This window comes from Ceratotherium simum, chromosome 1 (genome assembly GCF_057802395.1).
Source record: "Ceratotherium simum simum isolate JZ-2026a chromosome 1, ASM5780239v1, whole genome shotgun sequence".
In the NCBI taxonomy this organism is placed as follows: domain Eukaryota; kingdom Metazoa; phylum Chordata; class Mammalia; order Perissodactyla; family Rhinocerotidae; genus Ceratotherium; species Ceratotherium simum.
The window spans coordinates 44952219-44973439 of record NC_141900.1 but is presented as its reverse complement, the minus strand read 5'-3'; the positions used below and the strand labels follow the sequence as shown (position 1 = coordinate 44973439).

The 21221-nt window shown below is 35.9% G+C and overlaps 1 long non-coding RNA gene across 1 annotated transcript in view; it reads left to right on the top strand.

Moving 5' to 3' along the window:
* The window catches only part of LOC147918192 (uncharacterized), a 183987-nt gene that overhangs the window by 114510 nt on the left and 48256 nt on the right, over positions 1-21221 (top strand). The window contains exon 2 of the long non-coding RNA XR_015550178.1: positions 14898-14965. This is a non-coding gene — a long non-coding RNA (uncharacterized LOC147918192). The remainder of the gene's footprint in view (positions 1-14897; positions 14966-21221) is intronic.

Genomic DNA, 21221 nt, shown 5'->3' with positions numbered 1-21221 from the left:
ACCAATAATTTTTAATTGTCAACTTAATAGCTGAAAACAATCTTTCAAAATAACTGTCTTTCCTTCTTATAAAAGTAATAAATGCCTAATGTATAAAACACAGAAAACCTCAAAGGAAAATTAAAAAAATCACTCAATATCTATGTCCCCAAGACATTATTGTTAATAATTTAGTGTCCGAACTTCCAAATTATATTTTATAGTTTACCAAATGTACATGCTGCTCTGTGGGTATTTTTTTCCATAAAAGATTCTGATTACTTTCATTGACTATTTCTTAAAAAATAATTTAGATATTACTTAAAATTTTCCATAAATATTACTCTTTAACATCTAAAAAAATTGCTGCATAACACTTCCCAATCTGTCTGGAACATAGTTTATTTAGTCCTTTCCCTATTGGAAAATTGCATTGTTTCCAATTTATTTCTATCAAAATCTATATAGGTTTCATATACATCTCAGTGTCTAATTAAAGCATATTTAAAGTAGAACTACTTGGCTAAAATGTACACAGACGTTTAAGCATTTTATACTTACTCCTCTCTTGAAAATTCTTTCTAATCAAAAAATATTTATTATTATAATTCTGAAAGAAGACAGTGAGTAGGGGCTTGAATAGAGACAAAAACCGGTTTCTTTAACCTAAGTAGAAAAAAAAATATTGCAGATTAAAGAAAAAATTTTTTTCTGTCTCTGGCTAAATTCAGAAAGAAAAATAAAACAAAAGATGTGATAAGGCTATAGTAAAAATTCAATTAAAGACTTTATCTCAGTGGTCCTTAACTAGGGGTAATTTTGGCTCCCCAACTCCCGACATTTGGAAATGTCTGAAGAAATTGTTGGTTGTCACAACTGGGAGGGGTTGCTACTGGCATCTGGTGGGTAGAGGCCAGGGATGCTGCTAAACATCTTACAATGCATAGCACACTTCACCTCCCCCAGCCAAAAAAAAAAAAAAAAACAACAAGAAATGATCCGGCACAAAATGTTGATAGTATGGAGGTTGAGCAACTTTATCAGAAACTGAATGAAACATGAGAAAGAGCTCACAGTAATGATAAATGTTAACAAATCTTTCTTAGAAGAAGACTACCTCAGAGGTCTTAGATTCTGAAACTTCAACAGCTGACGTTGGCAATTAGAAGCTCTGCATGGATGTACAAGCAAGAAGGTGACAGGTCTGATCTCTGATTGGGAACCATTATTTATGTAAATAGAGAGAGTTCACAAATATCTGTTAGAAAAGAATGGTCAGTCGATGTTCTTTTTACTAAAGGCTTTGCTCCGCTGGTTATTTTCCCGAACATTTCAGTATTAGTTTGTATGTGTAGATCATTGGGTTTTACATTTACAGGATTATTTTTAAACAGCTTTTAAAAAGAGAAAATCTTGGGGCCAGCCCGGTGGCATAGTGGTTAAGTTTGCACGCTCCACTTTGGTGGCCCTGGGTTGGCAGGTTCAGATCCCAGCCACAGACCTCTGCACTGCTCTTCAAGCCATGCTGTGGTGGCATCCCACATACAAAAAGTAGAGGAATATTGGCACGGATGTTAGCTCAGGGACAGTCTTCCTCAAACAAAAAGAGGAAGATTGACAACAGATGTTAGGTCAGGGCCAATCTTCCTCACCAAAAAAAAAAAAAAAAGAGAGAGAGAAAATCATTTAGATGTGGAAGCCTGGAGTTCATAATATTTTAGCTGTTCATATCTAAATGGCTGATTTATGTGCCCAAATCAACTGTTGGTAGCTATTGATATTTCACACAGAGTGACTAAGTTCTCTTAGCCAGCTGCTAGGGCATGCGCCTTGAAAATCCAACTTATTTCAGTGAAAATTGTGTTACACAAAAGGTGAGACTATAGAGGATTGTTTCATGGGAATGTTATAAATCATACATTTGATCTCAGTATGATTTAATCAGTAGCTTTGGGACTAGGATTTCTGATACTTTAGGAAATAAGGAAATAGCCTCAATTCTCATGTCATGATACCATCTAATGTTATAGGAAGTAAACAAAAACAAATATCATGTGTCAGACAAATAAATTTTTCAAATAGTAGACGACTGATCTTCTCCAAGCCAGCCCTGGTGGTAGAGTGGTTAAGAATTGGTGCTCTCACCATCATGGACTGGGTTCGTTTCCCAGTCGGGGAGCCATGCCACCTATTTGTCAGTTGTCATACTTTGGAAGCTGCGGCTTCCACATTAAGACAGACTAGGAAGAAGGACCTGGCCACCCACTTCCAAAAAAATTGGCCATGGAAACCCTACGAATAGCAGTGGAGCATTGTCTGATATAGCCCTGGAAGGTGAGAGGCTGACACAGAAAGACCAGGCAGGGTTGTGCTCTGCTGTACACAGGGTAGCTAGGAGTTGGAATTGTCTACACAGCACTGACGATATTATCAAAGTGAGTTAAGCACTCAAAGTTTCCTCAAGAAAAGAGAAAGTGTGATAATTACTATTTTCATCTTAAAGTGGGAAATAGAGAGAGATGAAAGACTAAAACAAGTAGAAGGTGAAGTCTTTTTTATTACTTGCCTAATCTATTATTACATTATTCCTGTCAATAGATAAGTCAGACTTTTGTTCTATGGATGGGGATATTGAGGTACAAAGTTGGAAATGTTTAGAAAAAAATATTTAAGTGTTCTTTCGTCTCAATGGATTTTGACAGAAATCAGCTATGGAATTAGTTGCATAAATTCAAAATAGATTGGCAGAGCCTCCTTGTAAGTTCAACATTTAGATGATCAGTGTTTGGGGGCTGTTTCCTGGCTCACCAGGTATAACTTCCTGTTGATGTACAGTTGTGTCTTAAGCTATCTTTATTTATTTATTTTTTGTGAGGAAGATTAGCCTTGAGCTAACATCCATGCTAATCCTCCTCTTTTTGCTGAGGAAGACCAGCTCTGAGCTAACATCTATTGCCAATCCTCCTCCTTTTTTTTTCCCCCAAAGCCCCAGTAGATAGTTCTATGTCATAGCTGCACATCCTTCTAGTTGCTGTATGTGCGACACGGTCTCAGCATGGCCGGAGAAATGGTGTGTCAGTGCGCGCCCGGGATCCGAACCCGGGCCGCCAGTAGCGGAGCGTGCACACTTAACTGCTAAGCCACAGGGCTGGCCCTATTTAATTTATTTTTAAATCCTGATACCTTGATGATACAGCAAATGAGATGGATGAACACTCTACCGAGATTGGAAATAAAGAGACCAACCTACTTCTTATACTGATGCCGTGAATGAATTAGAATTGGCCAAGAGAAGCAAACGTCCCCTTTGTCTAATTATTGCAGGAATGAACAATTCAGTATCAACCTAGTATGTCAAAACCAAAGTATTCAAGTTGTCTAGGGTGGACAGTCTTCAAAATCAAATAGACAATATTAAATAATTACATTACCAATTTGGATCAATTTGTTTAATTACCTTGAGACATTTTGCAGGCGGGCGGTTTGGAAAGCAGTGCTGTTAAAAGCATTCAGAACAACAAGAATAATGCTGAATATTATTCTGTTATCAAGGAGATAACTATTTATACTTGTTCTAAATTTTTACAAGTAAGATAATTTCTGCTATGCTCTGCAGAGTTAAAACGGGACCTCAGCCAAGATCTAGCTCAGGAACTTTCACTCAAACAGAATATTCTGCCTCTGTAGTATTAATGATTCTATTAATGTAGTAATAATGATTCAATATTTTTACATGTGCCAGAATTACTAACCAGAACTTAGCATATTCTTAGTATTAATTTTTCAGGTAAAATAAGAAGTTCACTTCAAATAAATAAGAGCAATAAATAACTTATTTAGGCAATATATCAAACTCTCTGCCTTTATGACTTTTTAAGAAATTTAAATAGCATTTAGCCAAATTTTAATGAAAGAACAATGGAACAAATTTGTTGTAAAATAGATAACACTTCTCTTTTATACTATATCTTTAAATTTTCTTTTTTTTAAAGAGAAATTGAATTTCAATAATAACACAAAAATGTTAAATAATACAGACCCTAAAATAAACAATGCAATCTCTTTAAAAATGATATATTTGTACCCATATAATTATAGCATTTATATTAAAACTAATACATATTGCAAAAGCAGTGAATATATTTTCTTTTTTATTCGTTTAACCAGGGGCTATTCAGTTGCTCTTAAAAAATGTCTAGTGAAAGAGCTCCTTTTATACCTCAAAGTAATAAATAAAGTTTTTTCTTTCTCTCACATATTGCTGAAAAATTAATACCCGGGATGGTGTAAAGTAGAAACTCACAATCTACATTTAATTGAATTGTATTTCTCCCAAGTAGAATGCTTTTGCTACAAAAGTAAGCATAATACCAATATTATGGGCTAGAAAGTACTAAAGTTTCCTTTGTATAAAGATCAGACTGTGTTTGGTGGCATGTTTAGCAGCCCCCAATTGTTGACGGTAATTTAGTATTAAAAATGTTTGTATAGGTTAGCATTAGCTCCACATTGTCTTGGAAGTGTGAGTTCCATCCATCTTAATACATAAAAGAGGCAATCCATTTCGCCCTTGTCCACGTAGAGAAGGTGGAGTTGAAAGGTACATTTGGTTTTCTCTATCGTTCGACTGCTGCTTCATTCTGTCTGTGCAGAACTCATTTAGAGGGTTTAGACTAGATGGGAAAAAAACCCCAAGGACAAGAAATATTTTTTTTTTTGCATTTATATAGAAACCCACTTTTAAAATGGTTACTGACAGTGTAGAAGCATGCATAATAAAGCTGAAGGATTATGCTAATATTTACAGGCAATCAAAATAATCAGATTAAATATTGATTCTTTGAAACTAATAAAAAATTGAGAAAGAAAATGAGAGTAAATACTTTTAGGTGTTTCAACAGGATGCTTAATGAAAGAGAAGATAATCTGTGAGAAAACAGGTAGCTTCTTCAATGTGATCCAATAACAGTATTGAAAACTTTCTCTGTTTTACTTTAGAGTGTGGAGGACAAGATATAAGATAACTTTTCAGAACATAGCTTTTTACTTTTTACTTATTTTTTTTAACGGCAAGGAAAAGAGCAGCAATCTTCCAGCAAAGCTGACCTTCTAAAGTAAATTCAAATTCTTAGCATGCTCTGTTTTAGTGCAATGCAGCACAGCTCACTAGAGCAAGTCGGATGAAAAGTTAGAGGATCAGAAGTTCGATTCCAGACCCTGAAGCTAAGTTGCTATGTAATCTTGGGGGTTGGGAATAACATTTTGGAAGACTGATTGCCTTCTCTAAATGGCCATGAATGATTATATAACTCCTGATACAAATGAAGACTCCCCATTAAAAGAATTTTAGTCTTTGGAAATGTTCAAATGAAGATATGCAAAATAAGTACACTTTAATTTGAAAACTTTTGCAATCCATGGACACAATTTTCATCAAGATATGAATATCTGCTACAAAATATCTACATTTAGAACCAGGGTACAAATAAAGGATGATGGAACAGGTATTTCTGATATTGTTTAAACGTTCAGGTTTGAAATGTTATGAGCTTTAATCCTAGCACTGCTTCTAATAACATGGCTTAATCTCTAGCCTTACATCAGGATGATGACTGTGGCAGCTCCCAGTCTCACAGAGGTGATGCAAGTCTTAATTAATGTTTGTAAAACTATCCAGGAGCCATGGATGAGAAGAGTTATGACAAGGGGAGGTGATGTTGTTATTATAAGAAGTGACTGCATATTGCCTTGCATTACACTAATGTGACAACAGTATGCATTATTCTACTATTAATAATACGTATAACAGAGCTGCTATCCAACATGATTAGCACATTTAAAATTTTCATGTTAATGAATTCACAGATAATAAATCCTCCCATAGGCTGTTTCTATGTGCAAAGGAACCAAAGTGTTACATGGTCTGTCTCTACTATAATGTTCTCCTGAATGAATGCACTATAATCATTAATGGAAGAAAAGAGTTAAAATGATTCCTATTTGGAAATGTATGTCAAGCATGCTTCCAAGTAGATGCAATTGGCTTGTCGGTTCAAACAACATTTAGAACACTTCTGTGTCAATACTAGTGTATTCTTTTGCCTGTAAGATGGTGGTGGGGTAATGTATGTATAACCTTCTGTTCCAAGTAGTAATACTTTCTCAGGTAGCTACTAAAAGGATTAAAATTAGCCTTGAAACTTGCATAGCCAAAAGTCAACTAATGATGGCATCAGAAGAACCAATTTGGCATTTCAAACCTCAGTTTTGTCTGCTATGTTTTTAGGGATTTTATAAAGCTCACATCCAACAATGCATGTGAACTCATGACACAAAATAAATTATTCAGCATATTTAGAAGGAAGAGCTAACAGGACTTCAAAATATATGCAGAATCTGACCACTTATCATCAGCTCTACTGTTGCCATCCTGGCCTACATCACCATAATCTCTTTCCTAGATTCCTGAAATTGACTCGTCAGTGGTTTCCTGGCTTCTACCCTTGCCCACTTACAGTCTCTTCTTAGGACTATAGCCAGAGTGATTTTTTAAAAAATTAGGTATGTTACACCTTTTCAAATGGTCCCATAGTTCTCGGATGTTTTGTTTTGTGTGTGTGTGTGTGTGTGTGTGTGTGTGTGTGTTTCATTCCTTTTTATCTTTGCATCTCACTTTTGGTAGTTTGTGCTTGTTACTGGACACAAACACAGGTTCTTTTACCTGCCACACAAGAGGGGCCAAATAAAAACTGGATTGCCAGGCTTATGGCAAGGAAAGGGGATTATTTCGGGTGACATAAGCCAGGAGACAAGAATAAGCCCTCAAATTCGTCTCTCCCAAATATGGGAGGCAAGAGTTTTTAAAGGTTGCTTGTAGGGAGGGGGAGCATGTGGCCTTGCTGGTTGGTGCCTTCCCACCAGCCTGTGTTTGGCCTTGTGAGGCTGCTTGCAGGGAGGGGATGGAGAGGCAAGGGAATCCACAGGTGGTGTCCTTGGTTGTTGGCCTCTGTGAAGGATGGTGGATTCTGGTGCCAGGAAACCAAGGAGCTGGGGTCTGGGAAGCTTCAGTTTCTTACAAGGACTGGTAATTAGCCAAAACTTCAACATGAAACCACCTGCGTTTTAACAATTTGTAACTTCTATTTACCTTGTGAAGCTCAGGGACACAAAGCCCAAAGAAACCAATATTTACATATGAATGTAACTAAAGAAGCAGAGAAAGAGGAGGAGGCTCAGGAGCGCCAGGTGTTGGAGGACCATAGACTGTTGGCCACTTCTCCCTGGACAAAAATTTCAGATCTGTTAAATGTGACATTCCTGAGGAATCTGTGAAAACATTAGTTATATTCTTATCAGGAGAGAAGAAATAGTTTGGGTAGAGGACTTAAGGCTTTTGCTAACAAGTCATTCTCCCTATTGGTTACTGACTGGCTACTAATTAGCTTGCCTACCTGTAGTTCCAAGTGTTTCTCCAAAGCACACTGTGAGAATAAGACGGGGGCGGGGGGTCTGGTGAGTCAGGACCATTTATAGCTCCAACATGGCTTCCTTCTATAAGATGGCTTTCCTTGTGCTAACTTTTGACTAGGTCTGTCTCAGCTAATTTCGTGGGCTAAAATACTGACATATCTTCAAGCTCACTGATTCTTTCCTCAGCTGTGTCTAGTCTAGAAATGGGCCCATTTTTTCCTTTAGGTTTATGGTTCCACTGTCTTCGGCTTTAGGTATGATCTCAGCTGTGACTCTCGATTCACCTGTGTTTCTAGATTCAGGATGGCAGTTGGCCCAGTAAACTTGGTTCTCTGATAGGTCCAAGAAAAGTCGTCGGTTTTCATTTTGTTCAGCTTTTTTTGTAAACATGGGAGTGACAAGTTCTAAGCTCTTTGCACATTAGAGTTAAAACTGGAAGTCCAGAGTGATTCTTTTAAAAGTTAAATAAAATTATATTCTTTGCTAAAACACCAGCAATGGCCCCCAATTCACTCAGAGAAAACGTCGAAGTTCTACCATCAGCTACAAGGCCTTACATGATCTGGGCCCGCCTACACCCATTCCCAATACCCCTTATGTTGCCCAATTTTTCTTTTCTTTTCCATGGTACTCACTTGTTACCTTTTAACCTACTAAACAACATACTTCTTTATCATGTTAATTGTGTATCGCTGTCTCCATGTGGGAATGCATAGGTTTCATGAGGGCTCCCTGTTTTCTTTCTGGAGCACACCAAGGGCCTAGAACAGAGTGTGGCCCATAGTAAAAAGTCAATCTTTGTTGAATCAATAAATTATTTTATTACTTCTTAAATATCCTCTGAAACTAGGCACATATACTAATTGAATTAGATAATTGGTCTAAGTTTGATTCAGAATGATTTTATCTCTTTTTTCACTTCCTTCTAAGGTGCTTAACAAAGGAGACACAGCAGAATGAGCTGGGGATATTTTTCAGTGTACACAAACCCAATTCTCAGAGATTCTAATTTGGTAGTTTCATCTTGGCCCCAGTGGTGTCCAAGAAAATGAAAACAAACAATAAAACAAAAACCTTCTGTATTAACGGGGGAAAATTTTTTCCCCTTTCCTAAAGTTTTCATGAAGAGGGAGTTTCCTCTTAAATACAGTACTTCTAGCCTCTTGCCTCCCCCAAGAGAAGTTGAGTGAGTTGCCTAACTGGTGAGCTGGGAAGAATCTCAGTCTCCTCCCTACTCACCCCCGCTACACTTCATTCCTTCTCTGGAGTTTGCTTTCCAGCTCCACAAAAATTCTCTTCTGCTGGGAGCCTGACAGCTATCTTGGGGCTAAAGGCCCTGGAGGCCTCATTTCTGCTGAGTGTTTCTAATGCACCTTAACCACAGAAGGATAGCATTTAAGTCTAAGGATTCATTGTATATTTGCTACCAGTCTTTCTAAACACAGAGTCAACATGATGTCAGGGACGTAGGAAACTAAAATAAAAATATTTATCATCTTCATTAATCATACATTTTTGCTAAAGAAGTATATATTAATTAAAATTAAGATATTGTATGAAAATATACATGTGTATATCAGTACATAAATATGCACTTTGATATATTTCTTATGTTTTTCTCTGTTTAGTTTTTTTTTTTCTTTAGCAGGAATTGCCTTTTTTCACATAATAGTAGGGAAAGACAATTAAAACACAGTTGAGGTAGGCATTTACTAAATTCATTTTACATTGTATATATTCAAGATTTTTCCACTCATATTTAAAAATGAGACTTCTGTTTTATTTTTATTGTTTGGTAGGTGACTTGTATTCTTTTTTGCCTCTCCTTCAGATACTAGAGGATCTTCTTTTTTCCTTGATGCTTTGATTTCTCAATGATGTTTTGGGGAAGAGTGACTAAAATTCATTTAGTGTCACTCTCTTGTGGCTCTTTCAATATGATGTCTCAAGTTTCCCTTCACTTATAAATTTTTTTTTGCATTTTTTTCATTGATACATTTTTCTACTACATGTTCTTTTCCTGGAATTCCTCTTAATTGAAATGAATATGGATTGATTCTTTCATTTATATTTTAAGAGATATTTTTGACTTTATATTCTGGACTTTCCATTGAAATATTTTATTCCAAGGAATCACAGTTTTTAGGATAATATGTTCTTTAAGCCATAAAAATAAATAAGAGTCACATTCGTGTAAACACAGACGTTACAAAGTACAGGAAATATGGGAAGGGAGAGGGGAATAAAAATCTCTACACATCCTGCTAACAATGTTTCAGCAAACAAGATGATAGTGTTTTATCCTGTAGACAATCACTTCCATGTGATAAAGCACAAATGCAATCTTTACTGTGAGATGTAAGATCACTCTGCTTTGAGATAACAGAGAAGTAAAATCAGAATAGAAGGCTTTTATTTTGGGGGAGGGAGAGGCAGATCCTCTCAGCCACTATGGATATTGCTACTCTGTTAATGACTCTATATTTATGTAAAATATTAAAAAATTTTCCACGGATAAGATGAATGAAGTCTTAGCTCATGTATCGCCAAATGCAGATTGTCTCTTCTCTGCACTTCTGATACTTTTAGTTTTTTGGATCAGTGCCCTTCTGTTTGTGAGCATCTATTGGTGTAAAGTTTTTTGTAGAGTTGACTTTCTTGAGATCCGAATCCTGGAATCCACATGTTCCACTAGCACTCTATGTACAACTGGACAACTTTCACCTCCAGAGTGTTAGATGTGTAATGCTGAGCAAACTGGCAAGCTGCTGTCAATACACACCCATAAAGTGTGTACAACTGCCCCTCTTCCACACTGTCATCCACTGCTCATTAGGATTCAGCTCTCTTACTAAGGGTTGTCTTCTGGGTCCTACTGTCCTTGGAATGCCTCTTATCTGAACCTATGTCTTGAAGATGTTAATGAGCATAGGATTTTATGGAGGGGTGCTGGCTGGTTCTAGTCTTATGCATGAAAAATTGGAGAGGAAAATGAGGGCTGAGGATCAAAGTGGTTCATAATCTCTAGTTTTGGACTTGAGCTCATATAGCTTAGGAAAATCCTGTTTCTATTTAAAGCTGTGAGAGATTAGTCTAATCAAAGACAAGGGGTCTATTGCCCCACGATAAGTGGACACTGCCTCAGAGAAGTGTTGGTCTCATCAGCTGGTCCAATTGTGTGCCCCTCCCCGAATACTTCCAGCTCCATCCCTCAGTATTCATATTTTTAATTTTCTTATATGTCTTAGTCTGTATGGGCTGCTATAACAAAAATACCATAGACTGGGTGGCTTATAAACAACAGAAATTTATTTCTCACAGTTCTGAAGGCTGGGAAGTTCAGGATCAAGGAATCAGCAGATTCGGTGTCTGTTGAGGGCTCGCTTTCTGTTTCATAGACGGCCATCTTCTCCCTGTGTCCTCACATGGAGGAAGTAGCAAGAGAGCTCTCTGGAGTCTCTTTCACAAGGGTACTAATCCCATTTATGAGGGGTCCACTTTCGTGACCTAATGATCTCCCAAAAGACCCACCTCCTAATACCATCACTTGGGGGTTAGATTTCAATATATGAATTTTGGGAAGACACGAACATTCAGTCTATGGTATTATCCAAAAACTCTCTTTTTGTCCAACTGTTCTTTTTTCAATAGCTATTGATTCTTGTTTTATGGATGTAATATCTTTTTACATCTCTCTGAGTACACAAATTCATCCTCTTTTTGATTCCTGGACTATTTCTTTGCTCCAGGATCAATTTTTCTTTTTGTAAATGGTGACACTGGGTTGCCCAATTATATTTAAGAATGAGCCAATGGAAAAGCAGTTCAGGAATTCTATGTGGTTTTGTGAGTTTGTAAACTGGCAGATTTAGCTTTAAGTGAGTGAGAAGGGAGCTTGCCGTTTTGATAAGGCTGGCCTAAGTGCCGGTATGCGCAAGGGTTTACACTGGAGCACCAACATTCACACTACCTGCCTTCATTCTCCTTAGGTGGTTAATTGAATTTCCTTAAAAATAAACTTCCCATCCCCCATATTTAATACCTGACTGCCCCTTATTCTCTGATTAGGGTGGAGGATTTGAGGGTGATAAACGGTTTAGTATATAAAACTTCAACTAACACTCTCTGTTAGCTGTGTGTCTGACTCTCCATTACAGCATCTCCTGGAGATTCTCCATGATTTTGCCCAACAGTTCAGCTGTTTCCTGGTACATTACCCTCTTCATGGATCTTAGACTCTTGCTTCCTTCACCCTGCTTCATCACTCAGTATTTTTCTCTCTATCAAAAATATGCTATACATTTAAATGATTTGTTAAAAATAACTTTACTGTTATTTTAATGGTGTCTCGGGAAAGAGGAAGTATTGCATAGTTTTCCTCATAACCATATTGATTGGGTGCTTCTCAATGTATTATTTTCTTGTGGCAGAAATGATCACTTGATTGCCTCTTGGTTGCTGAGGATTGGAATCCTGTTGTGGGGAAATGATAGAAGGGAAGAGGGGCAGATGACTCAATTATTGAGTATCTGCTATAGTCCATGCATTTTCTTGGATACAAGAAGTGGGGAATGTATAGCTAGACTTAATATTATTATCTTAATTTTCCACGTCAGTTTACTGAAATTTTGAGAGATTAATTACCTTGGTAATTTCACATACTAACAGGTTACACCAAGATTCACACCTTAACTTAAATTCTTATCGTTCTTTCCACTACTCAATGCTGCCTTCCCATCATACAGTATCTATAATTCTAGACTATGAGTTTTTACTGGTTTGGTTTATTGTGCATATAATTGCAACACACTTCTTTCAAGACATTAGTTCAGAGATTTCTACAACAAACCGATGCAGTAAAGATAAAACCATTTTAGAAATCAATTAATATAAAATATCCCCAAAAAACTCAAAGCATAGACAATTTTAATATTAAACATCACATCAGTTTATTTGTTAGAGTGCTTTGCAGTAATATGAGCAAACTATTTTTCTCTTAATAACTATGTTAATGCTATTTTACAATTTGAAGATGAAATTGAGTCAGCACCCTGTATCTCATGTTCCCCTAACTCGCTACATAAATTAAATTCAGCAAATTTCTTTGCTAGTTGTTATCTTTTTCAACACTGTTTTCAGGAGCTCTGGGCCACAACTGTATTTCCTTTAGCCTCAACTCCTCTATCTTGTTCCATGAAAATACAGGTTATTTTATGGGAAAATGCCTCATTTCTTAATAAAATGATACAATGTTGACAGGGAGATCAAAAGTGAAATGTATAATGCAGCACACACCCTGGCCCCTGTATCTTCTCTCCACTCAAATTCTGCTTTGTACTCTGTGGAGTATAACTCTAAATTATTTCTTCATGGAAGTGAAATTATTGAAATTTGAGAGCCCAGTCTTAGGTTGACCATCATCTACTTAATGATATTGTTAAAATAAGGAAAAGTCACTACATTAATCTTAGAAACAGAAATTATTATTTTTATGTAAAAATAGAAATGTTTCATCTTGGAAAAACTTAAAATTGTATTATACTAATTTACTTAATAGTGAACAATGATGTCATTTAGTATATTTTCATAGACCTTTACCTTATTTTCTAGTATTACTTAACTAGATTTAGCACAATTAATGATGATAGTGGATAGACAGATTTTTACTTATCTTTCTTTAAAGCTCTTGGCATTTTCTCTTAATATTTAATCCTTTGTCATTAATGTAAATAATGAGACATTTGAGGAGCTGATTAAGTTTTAAGTTCTCCTAAAAGCAATAAAAATCAGTGCAATTATCACCTCTATTTAATAATCCTCTTTGCTTCTCCTCCCTATGTCAATGCTAGATCTGAAATTTACTGTCTAATTAGTATTAAATATTTTACACAGGCACTTCCACAAGATGGCTGAGTGTAGTTCCACCACATAGGCTAATATCCAATAAAATATGAGGTTTCATTAGCTATCATTTGGAGGGTTCTGGTGCAGCTCAATTTATTTTAAATTTCTACAAAATATTTTAGTGGGAGGGGATGTTAGGGAATCAGTTGACCCTCTACTCAATATAACAATTCACTTTTTAGTATCCCTTGCTAGTTGGCATCTAGCCTTTCCTTGTCTGTTTGTGGTGTTTATTTTCTCTACCTTGAGATAGTCTTATCCATTATGGGGCAACTCTAAAGGTTAGGAAAGTCATTAGCTAAATCTGCCTGTCTATCATTTTTACCTCTAAGCTTTCATTCTATACCATGAAGCCATATCACATGTTTATTTTAGCACCTTTTTTATACATGATAATTTTTCGTGATAGTATAAATGAGGGAAGACAAATACATGTGTGATTACTTGAAATAAAATGAAGAGAACATAATAAGGTTTTGGAATAGGAAGCAGAGGTAGGGACTGTGTGATTTTTCTCTCTGTGAAGTGGCAGAAAAGAAAGAATATTCGCTCACGAGCTACATTAAATATATTTCCAGAGGATATATTCTGATCTCTTTGGGCTAATGGAAGTGAACGAGGAGATGCTGCATCTGCGATAGCATATGCTAATGAAGAAAACAAAGAAAACACGGAGCATGAGATTGAGAACGTCAATTATGGGACTGGTCACCAGACCAGAGTTTGCCATAAGTTCCTTCCAGGGAACAGAGCCAAATGAAGTAGAATAAATTAGACAGATGTGTTATCTAGTAGTTTAGGATTTCTCTTCTTAGTCTTTTATTACTTGTGTCACATTTGTGTTTCATATTGAATTAACAAACTCTAAATTATAAACGATTAGAAGAATGTTTTTATTAAATCAGTGATAGAATCCTGATTATGAGACTTGTGTCCCTTTATACATGTTTCTGAGGGAGTCAATAAATGTTCCTTCTACCAGATGCCATCTTTTATTTAGTGGCTTTGGCTTGGAGACAGTTTCTTAAGAAGGTATTAAAGGGCTTCACTGGTGATTGTCTCTCACTCTCTGTGGTAGACACTGCTAGATGTTGGTATAACATCTATTATCCCCTTTCTACTTTACTACTAGAAGCCTGCCCTGTTGAAAGACTGTATTTTTCAAACTTCCTTAGAATTATGGGTAGCCAAGGTGTGAGTGCAAAACGTGGTGTTGGTGTTTCTAGAAGAGTTTTTTTTTAAGTCACATGAACTCATCTGGGAAGGGTGCTCCATTCCCCTTTCCTCCTCTACCTTCTTCCTGCCTCAAACTAGATGACTAACACTTAAGCAGCCATCTTGGACCAGGAGGCAATGTTGTCAATGGAAGCCAGTTCTAAAGATTAAGGTATGTAAAGACAAACTAAACTTGGATCCCAAATGCCTGTGGAATTGCCATATCAATGGACTCTGTACATCTGAACTTTTCCTACTGTAAGGAAAAATAAACATCTATCTTTCTTAAACCATTGTTATTTTGGGACAAGGTGTTTTGTTTTATGCAGGCAAAGCTGGAGCTACCTGATGAACAACCAAACTGAAATTACTGATGTGAGGAAATGACTCATGGGAGGTAAGGTATTGTTTCTGTTTTTGAATATAATCTTATAGGATTTCCTGGCTCCTAGAAACAGGCATGTTGCATTCTCTAGAGATATTCGACATAGCTGTGTGGACAGAAGGCTGTGTAGCATCACATGTAAACCCAGAGACTTGAGAGAATAGAGACCTACATTGAATTCCAACTTTGTCACTTGTTGGATAACTTGGAGGAAGTTGTATAACCTCTTTAAGCCTCTTTTTCTTCATCTACAAATTGGGCATAATAATAATTGATACCTTGTAGGTTTGTTGTGAAAATTATATGAGCTAATGTATATAAAAGAATTTAGCACAGTACCTAGCACATTTTAGAGGTTAGATGTTATTATTGCATTGTTTTTGTTATCAGTTAAAGGTAGATGATTCCTTTTCCTTGCTGATTTAATTGAATCGTTCCACATCTTGCTTCTTAACGTTAATATTCCCAGTATCCATGATGTTCAGCGTTGCTCCTGTCTTAACCTACTTCCTTTAATAGTAGTTGATTCATAGAGAATTATAGGGGGAATAAACAGTATTTAATAGTTTTAGGAATTTTCTTTCTATCTTCCAAATTCAGGGAATGAAATTTATAGGAGTGAAACTTTAACATTACTGGCTTGTATTTTCCTGGGTTGTTAGGAATTAATTATGAAATATAAGATTCAAGAAGTGAAATACATATCTTTATTTTGCTAACATAAAATCCTAGAATATTGAACATTATAAAACTTGAAGAACTGAGATTTTTCTCTGCACATCTTGTTGATGTATTCTCCTGAAAGCCAGATTCAAAGTCCTGGGTCAGTCCCCATTCAGTTGTTTATTTTATGGTCTAGTTTAGACAATTTCCTGAGATATCAGGACCCTCAAATTTGGATTTGATTATTGGGTTTCCTGCCCATTCCTCTGGCCTAATCTAACCAGTGGATAGGGCCCTTGTGCTTCTGAATTAAAAGTTGGAGAGTCAAGTCCATATCGCCAATTCAGGGTTCATCTTATTACACCACATTATCTGAGAGAAGTTTAATAGAGACGTGAAGTCATGGAATATCCTGAATGAACTGGACTCAATGCTTCTTAGCTAGGGTTAGTATTTTTTTTTTTTAAATTCTGGCTTCAAATCAGAGTAGAGGTTGGTAGGAAAGAATATGGACTCTCATAGGCTTGAAGGTGACATTAGTGGCTCAAACTCTTTTCATTTGTTACTGACTGAGATATGTAGTTGGATAATATGCCAGATAAGGTTTATTTTAAGATTGATTGAAAAACTTTTAATTACTTAGTTGTCAGCCCAATAATATTTGAAAAGATTTAGTTAAATATTTAGTTATTGATAACTTGAATTTACTTGAGATGCAGTTTACTTTTAATGCAGTCTCATTAAAATATTCCTTAAAGAAACCTGTTTATTATAAATGACAATCACCCTTCTCTCTCTCTATGAGTATCTCAAATCAGAAATTACAAAACAGATTCTTACAACCTTGTTAGTTCTATAACAGAAAAATTTTGATAGTTGCTTGATCAAAGCAGCACTTTGAAGCACATTCAGAAGTTAGATCTGGGTATGTGATAAACAAATCTCTTTCTAACATCAGCAGGGACTTCCTCTTCTGTCTGAAGTTGCTAGGATACTATCTTAAAGAAATAACTCATTTGATTAACTGCAAATAGAAATTGCTTTTTTAAAAAAGTTCATACATTTATAATAGCCTAGGTCAGGAATAAATCAATACTAGCTAAATGTTAAGCACATGATCTGATGACCCTCTTGAATATCGGAAGAAAAACCATTATTTTTCTTCATAAAATGCATGACAGAATGACTTTTAGCCATGTTTCACCATAAAAATGAGAATATTATTGGTAAAGAGATATTTTCTCTTGCTTGATCCTGGATTTTAGTTCACATCGTGGGGATCAAATGAAATGCCACATGCAAAAATGCTTTGAACCTATAAAATGAATATATAATTCCAATAATTTTTTAAAAAGTGATACCATTCCTGACAAGTGAAAATCTTGCCTATTATCTATGCCTGATACCTATTACCTATCCTTGTTTATTAGCATTTGATTCCATATTTTATTCTATAATAAAAAAGATTTGTAATATGGCAGTGGCCATTATTATTTAATATCACTAGTAAAGTCATGTGTTAGGTGCAGCAAACATCTTCCTGTGGTGACGCGTTTTGTCCACAGGACAGATGGTATCCTTAGTCTTAACGTGAACATTGCAAAGCAACTCCACTACATAATAACCTTGCTTTGCTATTTTTATATCTTGTGAAATTCAAATACCACCTGTGGACATGCAGGATGAAAGCCAAAAGGTTATTTAAAACAGCATCCATGGTAGAACCATTTATACAAATAAATGGAAAGCTGCCAATTTTCTTATTAGCTGTTCTGTCATGTAAGACAGGAATTTCAGATGCCCTCCATTATGCTGATTTTTCAAAGGCATCATTAGCTTGATATATTCTTAGAGCAGGGTGATGTATTCTATGCAATGGTGTTTCCCACAGGTGTGGTACCGTCTTAGTCCATTCAGGCTACTATAACAAAACACCACAGGTTAGGTAGCATATAGACAACAGAAATGTATTTCTCACAGTTCTGGAGGCTGGAAGTCTGAGACCAGGGTGCCAGCATGGTCAGGTGAAGGTCCTCCTCCTGGTTCAGAGGAGTGAGGGATCCCTGTGGGGTCTCTTTTATAAGAACACTAATCCCATTCATGAAGGCTCCACCCTCGTGCCTTAAGCACCTCTTGAAGGCTGCACCTTCTATAACCATCACATTGGGCATTAGGATTTCAGCATTTGAATTTTTTTTTTTAAATCCAGTCTGACAATCTCTGCCTTTTGATTAGGTTGTTTAATTCATTCACATTTAATGTTATTATTATTATAGTTGTATTTACATCCACCATTTTCCTTTTTTTAAAATATGCCTCATGTTTTTTGCCCCTCTATTCTTCCTCTACTGTTTTTTTTTTTTTGCATGAAGTAAATACCTTCTAGTTTAGCACTTTAATTTCTTTAATGAGTTTTTCACTATAGTTTTTGAGATTTTTTTTTGTTTTAGTGGTTACTCTAGGGCTTACCATATACATCTAAACTTATCAGAATCATTGTCAGGTATATACCAGCTTAATTCCAGTGAGACATAGAAATGCTATCCTATGTAGCTCTATTCCCTTTGCCCTCTTTTTGTGGTGTTATTGATATACATATTACACCAATTAATGTTACAAAAATTATAATTGTTATAATTATTACTTTACCATCCGTAACTATTTCTTAGCTAAAGCAGCATTATTCTCAGCCACCTTCTTTGTGCTATTATTGGCAAATATATTACATATATATTACATTTTTACATTTTATAAGCCCAACATGATGTCATATACATATTATGTTATTCAATTGCTTTTTAAAGTTATGAGAGTTTTTTAAGTTATGAGAAGGAAGAAAAATACATTTAGATGTATATATTTTAATATAATTACATAATTACCTTTACTGGTGCTCTTTGTTCTTATGGATTCAAATTACCATCTGGGTTCACTGCTTTAATCCTGAGAACTTCCTTTAGTATTTCTTTTTTGTTTTTTAATTGAGGAAGATTGGCCCTGGGCTAACACCTGTTGCCAATCTTCTTTTTCTTTTTTCTCCCTAAAGCCCCAGTACATAGTTGTATATCATAGTTGTAGAGTTGTAGCTCTTCTACGTGGGACCCCGCCTCAGCATGGCTTGATGAGCGGTGAGTAGGTCCAAGCCAAGGATCTGAACTGGCAAACCCCTGGCTTCCGAAGTGTAATGCATGAACTTAAACCGCTATGCCACCAGCCAGCTGCTAGTATTTCTTGTAAGCAAGTCTGCTAGAATGAATTCTCTATTTTTCTTTATTGGTAGTTTTTTAAAAGTGAGCTATACGTGCACATAAAAGTAAACAGAAATGCACATATTTCATAAGAGATGAGTAATAATTTAGAAGTCTCTATAACAAATTGACCTTTTTATTGGCACATAATAATCTAGCTATGTCCAGATGCACAATAATTCAGATATTTGAATTTACAGCTACATTTGAATTGGCTGGCCTTTTGGATGCATTGGGAAGGCAAGTATTTTTGAATCCTGATTCATCCCAGTTCTTCAGGGCATCAAAATGCCTCATTGAAATTAAAATACAAATCCTTTTATGTAATCTGTGTCTCTGATGAGTGTGCAAAATGAGTAGCACTGACAGTGTATCCAAAAACATTTGAAATTCTCATTTTTGTTTTGCTAAAAGTTAGATTCTTGGCTTGGACAGTTTACATTTTTTGAGACCACAGATGTTTACTAAAAAGTTCTATACTTACCAAATTTACAGATTTGATTCCATGCCGTATCATATTATTCTTAATAATTTTTAGATGGTGCCTTGTAAGATTACTTAAGAAGTAAGGTGGGAAGCCTAGAGCTGTAAGCACCTTATGTTCTGGTTGTGGAGTATTGTATGTGAAGACAAATCTACATGTGCCTAAAGGCAAATTTAGTCTTTATTTGTTATCTGGGAACTCTAAGTTTGTTGATATGCATGGAGTGCTACTTTAATATTTGTATTTTGTAGTTTGATTAGTGAAAGATAAATTCCTCAGGGGCAATGATTCTTTTATACTCTTTTTAATATTAAGTGATTTAACATGTTGCTGACTCTAATATTAGTTTTTTTTGGTTCCATGAATGACCTTTCTGAAGCAGTCTGACATTGTGTCATGCATAATAATGACAATAATGACAATTACTTTGTTTTATTTTATACTTTTTTTCTTAGGAGCTCAAAGTACTTTGGGCCTTTTCCTACAATTAATTTTCATAAAATCTCTGTAATGTGGTGGAAATCTCATAGGAAAGGGAGCAATAGCATTTCAAGAAATAGTGGCATTTCTATAATGCATATCTAAATGATCATGGTCTAATAGCAAAAGCATGTCATAGAGTGCTGAAAGACTTAAATTTTACTTTTATATCTGTCACTGGGCTGCTTGTGTTCTCTTGGGGAAATTTTTGTACCCTGTTTTCTGCCTCTTCCTTCTTCATCTTTATTTATCTTTTATAATCTGAGATTTCTGACTCAAATAACCAATTCCAATAGACATTTACATTGGTCAGTAGACAATTATCCAATAGACAATTCCATGTGTGGTTCACTTCATTAAAATGTGTAACTTTTTTTTTTTTGAGGAAGATTGGCCCTGAGCTAACATCTGTTGCCAATCTTCCTACTTTTTTCCTTTTTTCTCCCCAAAGCCCCAGTAGATAATTGTATGTCATAGTTGTAGATGCTTCTAGTTGCTCTATGTGGGATGCTGCCTCAGCATGGCTTGATGAGCAGTGTGTAGGTCCGTGCCCAGGATCCGAACTGGCAAACCCCGGGCTGCCAAAGAGGAGTGGGTGAACTTAACCACTATGCCACTGGGCCAGCCCCTAAAATATGTAACATTTAGAAGGGGTTGATTCTAATACTAAGAATCAACCCCTTCTAACTCTAATTAGGATACTGTGAGTAACTAAGATGAACACACACATAAAGACACACACATACATGCACGCACAGATACAATTTAGTATATGGAGGATAAAGATTCTACTGTAGAATGATCAGGACACAAACTTGCCTGAATTGGGACTTCTGACTTGTGTATGTAAATTTGTGTGTTTATAGATATATGTCATTTTTGATGGAAAACAATCATTTCCATTTATGATGCTAAAGGAATACAACACATTATAAAGAGAAGGTTCCATCAGGTACCATCAGGTACAGAAGATTTTGACAAATTAGATTACATAAATTCAGAGAAAATATGATTATGATACTGTTATGGGCTGCTTTGTGTCACCCCAAAATTCATATGTTGAAGACTTAATCTGTAGTACCTCAGAATGTGACTGTATTCAGAGATAGGGCCTTTAAAGAGGTAATTAAATTAATGGGGTCATTAGGGTGGACCCTAATCCAATAGGACTGGTGTCTTTATAAGACGAGATTATGGCATGGACACAGGGGTGACCATGTGAGGGCACAGTGAGAAGGTGGCCATCTGCAAGCCAAGGAGAGAAGAAGACACAATCCTGCCGACACTGTGATCTTGGATTTCTACCCTACAGAACTGTGAAAAAAATAAATTTCTGTCGTTTAAGCCACCCAGTCTGTGGTATATTGTTATAGTAGCCCTAGAAAACTAATAC